Source organism: Panthera uncia, chromosome F2 (genome assembly GCF_023721935.1).
Source record: "Panthera uncia isolate 11264 chromosome F2, Puncia_PCG_1.0, whole genome shotgun sequence".
In the NCBI taxonomy this organism is placed as follows: domain Eukaryota; kingdom Metazoa; phylum Chordata; class Mammalia; order Carnivora; family Felidae; genus Panthera; species Panthera uncia.
In genome coordinates this window covers 59590107-59596007 of record NC_064812.1, presented here as the reverse complement: position 1 = coordinate 59596007, position 5901 = coordinate 59590107, and the positions used below count along the sequence as shown (strand labels likewise).

General features: G+C 46.3%; 1 long non-coding RNA gene across 1 annotated transcript; it reads left to right on the top strand.

The window, feature by feature from the left end:
- The first annotated feature begins 756 nt into the window (after positions 1 to 756).
- On the top strand, positions 757 to 5547 carry LOC125924613 (uncharacterized). Its single transcript, XR_007458485.1, has 3 exons — positions 757 to 1416; positions 2053 to 2194; positions 5090 to 5547. It is a non-coding gene; the product is annotated as an uncharacterized LOC125924613 (long non-coding RNA).
- The last annotated feature ends 354 nt before the right edge of the window (positions 5548 to 5901 follow it).

Sequence of the window (5901 nt, the reverse complement as noted above, 5' to 3'; positions counted from 1 at the left end):
CCTTTGCCTTTTTTTTTTTAATTTAGAGAGAGAGAGAGAGAGAGAGAGACCGCCTGCCTGTAAGCAGGGAAGAGAAGTGGGGGTGGGGGGAAGAAAGAATCTTAAGCAGGTTTCAAGCTCAGCATGGAGCCCTACTCAGGGCTCGATCCCATGACCCTGGGATCATGACTTGAGCCGAAATCAAGAGTGAGATGTTCAACCACCTGAGCCACCCAGGCGCCCCTCCTTTGCTTTTTTGCCTTTGTACTTTCCTGTGTTCCTCGAGCATGTATTTAAAAAACATGTATCATTTTCACAAAAACAAGTTATTTTAAAAAACTTATGTGTTGATACCCAGAATAGGCAAATTCATAGTCATAAAGTAGACTAGAGTTTACCAGGGGTTGGGGTAGGGAAGGGAATGGATAGTTATTGTTTAATGGGTACAGAGTTTTTGTTTGGGGTCATGAAAAGTTGTGGAAATGGGTAGTGGTGATGGTGTATAACACAGTGAATGTACTTAACACCACTGAATTGTACACTTAAAAATGGTTAAATTGGTAAATTTTGGAAAATCTATATTTTACCACAATAATTTTTTAAAAAAGTAGCTTATCTCTTGTGTTTCCCAGCCCTTGGACACCATGACAATAAATGCCTACGTAGACATTATGGCCAAGCAGCCTGGCCAATGGGCTCCATCCTCCCGTTCAGTATTTGCATAAATGAGGCCTTAATGATTTAATCCCAGGAAGAGACTAAAGTGGGGATGTCAGGATCTTAGGCAGGGGCCAAGGAAGAAAAACTGCTAAATAATTCGAGGGGAAGACAGGGGTGGGGGTGAAGAGAATCTTTCTTGTTGCCCTTGAAAGCCCAGGAGTAGATTCGGGCTTTCTTTTTCTTTCCAACACTGCCCAAGAAGTTCTGAGCCTTGGAGCTGCTCTTGGATCCCTTTGCTCTGTATCTTCCCCTCCAGCTACATTTCCCATGTTTGGCCCAGTAATCCAATAAGCAATTCCAAATTTACGTCTGTTAGTCTGGCCTGGTGCCTGTCATCTTCCAAGGAAGCACAATCCTGTACTATGTGCTCTCTCTCTCTGAGGAAGACAGATGGATCAGCAAATCGTGGACTGGAGACAGGAACTCAGGCCCCACCTCTGGCTTGTCAATTCTGAGCCCCTCAGAACCTCTGTTGAACATTGCTGCCATGGCAACTGTTGGGGGAAAACACCTGGCCGAGAGGGAGCCTGCCAAAGCCCACTGTAGCAACAGCAAGGGATGAAGAGGGTATTTCCGGGACAGTTGAAGGGCCCAGATCTGAGCCAGCCTGAACAGTCTGGAAGTGTTTGACCCAGATTGTTTAAACCAGAGAGGCTGAAAACATAATTTAAAAAAATCAGTATAATTGCTTTAGTAAGTGCTAAAGCGAAGGACTCTGTAAGTTCCTGTCTCATTCTTGATTCTGGGGCACGATGACCAATAAGAACGTTGGCCTCCATTCCTGGCCCTTCGTGGGGTTTATAATTACAGCCGATCCACAGAGAGCTCCCAAACACCCTGGCCCGGCCAGGCGGAGACCAGCTGTTTGCACACAGACCTCGAAGGGAGTGATGCCTGCAGACAGTAAAGCATGTTCTCATATTAGCGTCTTGCTCATGAGCATTGCCCCACTACACTGTTAACATAAGTCATGGGAGGCAAAGACGCTTCCCTGTGTGTGTTTCTCCTCTCTCCACTCCCCCTCTCCCCCACCTTTTTTTTTTTTTTTTTGTAAGCATGGAGTTTTAAATTTCACGTTCTGTGATCTAACTTCCCATTTCCCACTCACAAACAAATGACATCTGGCCACTCTCAACAATAAACTTGGAAAGATGAGACATTTCCTGTTAGTTCTCTATGTAACCCCTGCTTAAACTTTCAAATTCCTGAAAGAATTGCCTGAAAAATAAATGGATCATTAAAGGCGGTGGGGGGACGGCATTGGGGAACCTGCTACAAGAGCCCTTCGACAGTTAATGCCGATAAGTTTTACCAGTGTTTCGGCTTTTTTTTTTTTTTTTTTTTTTTTTTTAGCCATGTTTTAACACTGAAGGATCAAAACCGGTTTGTGATTCTGCACAACCACCTTATGGAAATAGCAACTGAGAAAGACTTCCACCGGGCTGCTGGCTCCAACCAACATCATGGCTAATTGCCCAATTCCTTCTAAGTGGAGGTAGAAAATATTATTTTAAAGTACTCAGCTGTTTTTAGCACCCCACTTATCTATCCACTTGATTCCTAAGAAATTGCATCTATGGCCTCACAACCTCAATCGTTACACAACACTTTTCACTTCTTTCAAATCTCCATTTCCAAAACTGAACTTTCTTCCTCATCTTTAACGGCTGGCAGGGCATTTCTTCTTGGAGGCCCTGCCCTTATCTCATACTCAGCATGACTAAGACTGCTTACTCCCCACCAACCTCCCCAAACCAGCTCCTTTTACCACACTTCCTCTTTCTCTCCAGGATTCCAGCTTTCTCCCAGACCCAGTGTGAGCCAGGACATCACCACAGAGGGCCTGGGTTGTCCCCATACTTGGCCCCTAGAGACAGTGACCTCTGCTAATACATTACACATGTCCCTCCATCCCATTCCTACAACCACCGACCTTCTCTGTGGGCTTATTACCACATGTGTGACAAGTCCCATGATTTTCTGATAGGTACCCTTCTGCCACTTCCTGTCCCCACCACCTAGGAGGTACACCTAGTCTTTTTAATACGCCACTCCAATGTAGTGTTTTCCCGTCAAAATTGTGCAATGCATAGTCAATGCTCACACACAGTATGGGCTTGGTGGGTGTACCAGTTGGCCAGTCGCCCTGGGCCCTGTGCTTGGGAGGCCCTGCACGTGGTTGAATGTTCTGCCGTCCTGTGTTGAAACTCCTAATGTTGGAACCAGGAACCCTGGATTTTCATTTTGCTTTGGGCCCTGCAACATAGGTAATGGGTCCCGCTTCCTTGCCAAGTCGAGACTCCTTAGCTCGGCACTGAGAAGTGTCTCAGTTTGTCTGGCCCCTCTCTCTGGTCTCACGAGTAGATCTTGACATCAACTCTCTGCTCCAGCATTTCTGATCGATAGTCTGTTGTAACTGGAACACACATGCTCATTCCTGCTTCAACTACTTCGCTCATTTAATTCCCCTCTCCTCCTATACCTTCCCTACTCCCCCTGCCCCTCTCATGTCAGTCCTGCTTATATTTCAATATCCTCCCTCCTGCCCAATCTCTCCTACACTCTACTCTTCTGGCAATGACAGTCAGCCTCATCTGGCTCTTATACGTTTATTTTTCTAACTTATTTTCTCCTTTTACTCCCTGAGCCTTGTTCTCCCAGCCAGTACATAGTTGGGGTCAGGGAGCCCGTCTTACATGTCAGCACCATCGTTACAAAGCCTTGCAGGGTACGTGGGTGCTGTTTTCCTGTTTCTAGTGAGGGTGTTAGAATATCTGTTTCATGAATGAGTAACAGACACAAAGTGGGTTAAAATTTACTCAAGCAAAGAGTAGAAAGCTAGAAATATTCACTGAGTACCTCTATATGTTAATTCAAAAGTTATCGAATGCCCGCTTTGTGCTGAGTGCTGCTCTATTCTAAGCAATAGGCAGACTGGTGGAGGGTTGCTAGCTGTATGGGTACCACACACAGCCCTTGGCATTTTTTTTTTAAATTTTTTAATGTTTATCATTTATTTTTGAGAGAGAGAGAGAGAGACAGAGTGAAAGCAGAGGAGGGGCAGAGAAAGAGGGAGACACAGAATCTGAGGCAGGCTCTAGGCTCTGAGCTGTGAGCACAGAGCCCAACACAGGGCTCGAACTCAACGAACCACGAGATCAAGACCTGAGCTGAAGTCGGACACTCAACCGACTGAGCCACCCAGGTGCCCCAGCCCTAGGGATGTTCTGCTGCTGGGTCCTCAGAGTCAGGCTGTCCACTGTTCCATATTGCCCTTAGGTTCATGGGGAATGTTCTTCAACAACTGGGTGAGGCCATCACAGCCATGTCCTTGTCCTCACCTCCCAGTCTCACCTCTCAGGTTCCTCAAACATACCTGGAGTTTCAGCCGCCAGCTCTCTGCCTGGGATGTGGCTTCTAGGAACGATTGGAGAGTGTTTCTTTACTTATTCTCCACTAACTCAGGAAATCGAATTCATAAGGAATTTGCCCATATTAGTGGTTTCTGCTTTGAGTGACCTCAAAAACCCTGTCTTTCTGATCATTCACCCCAAAGTAGTGAACGCCTCCCTGAGGCTGCCTCCTTGGGATGAAGCAAGGATTATGGAGTAGAGGAGATATGGGGGGGGGGGGTACATAGGTTAGTATTTTAAATTATGTAACACCTCACACTCCTCCATTTAATAAATATTAACAGAGCACTGCTTCCAAATGACAGGCACAGTCCTGGGTGCTGGACCAACCCCATAAACTAAAATCCACGGCAGGCCTTGCACCGTGGGGTATACAGCATAATGCAGACCTTCAGTCTAGAGGGAAGAGATTACAGGTCTCCCCTGCTCTAAGGAAGTTCTTAGCGCCTCTGAAAACTGCTGTCTCAAGGGAAATGACTTCTTAGACGCAGAGCAAGAGGAACTATTAGATTTTTCCTACAAATACAGATAAAGAAGACAGCTCCTGGTGAGAACCAAAGCACCGTGGACCACACATTTACACACACACACACACACACACACACACACACATACACGTATGTGTTTGGTAGAATACTATGATTTCTTTGAGCTGTGATGTTCTTCTTCCTTAAAATCTCCATTAGAGTTCATTACACTTCAAGTTTGGAAAAGAATGTGAGCACATTTACTTCCCTTATGCCCTTTGTGGAAGTGAAGGGGTGGAGAATGGGGGTTCCTAGTGGCAGTTGTGTTCGGGGCCCCCTTGGTTTCCAGACCCTGGGAGCCAGGACTGGGTGTCCACTCCGAGGGGAAGAAAATGTTGGTCCAGAGTGAAGAGCGGGAACCACGCTATGCAGTGACTGGGGTCCAGCCACGGGGGGGTTAGGCCAGGGGCGGTTCGTGTGGTCAGTGCAAACTGCCTAATTTTTCCTCAGATGGTGCTGAAGAAAACACTGCCCAGAAAGATCCTCAAGGGGAGGTGGAGGGGACGCGTCAACACAGGAGGCCAGCCACATTCTGAGAAGAGCGGAAACGAGCATTGTAGAACTCCCTAATGGCCCACTACAGAAAAAAGGGATTTGCTTTTCCAATGCCACAGAATCGCATCCGGAAAACACTAATTTTTTAATTCGGATTTATTTATGATCGCAAAGGAAAGGCATGTTGATTTCTCGTTCTCTGGTGAAGTGTTTCTGATGGTGGGCTTTTTTTTTTTTTTTTTTTTTTAAAGATACTACATCATTTATTAAACTTCTCACAGAAAAATGAATACTTTTTTTTTCATGTTTATTTGAAAAAGGCTGTTTTTCTCAAGAGGTTCTTACCAAACCCAAATCCAAATGCAGCCACAGGGGAAAACAAAGGCATTTTGACATCCATCACTACGTGTTGAATACCCACAAGGTCCTGGGCATTGCTGGCGCTGAGGACAAAGGCAGGTAAGAGGGAGAGCCTGGATTCTCAAGGGATCCAGTGCACAGGGGGAGAGAGATAAGTGCTCAGATGGAGTGTGAGGAAGGAGGAAGAGATGGCTAGAATTCCTGGAATAGCTTGCATAATTTGACCTGCGGACACTCTCCAACAGGCTCCCATTTTGTTCTCAGCAGAAAGCCAAGTCTCTCGATGGCCTCCAAGGCCCTACTCCATCTGTTCTGGCCCTTTTCCTCTGCATCCCTCTTATCCTCTCTCATTGCTCCCCACCCCCGCCACACCAACCACACTGGACTTCTCACCAGTCACGCCAGCC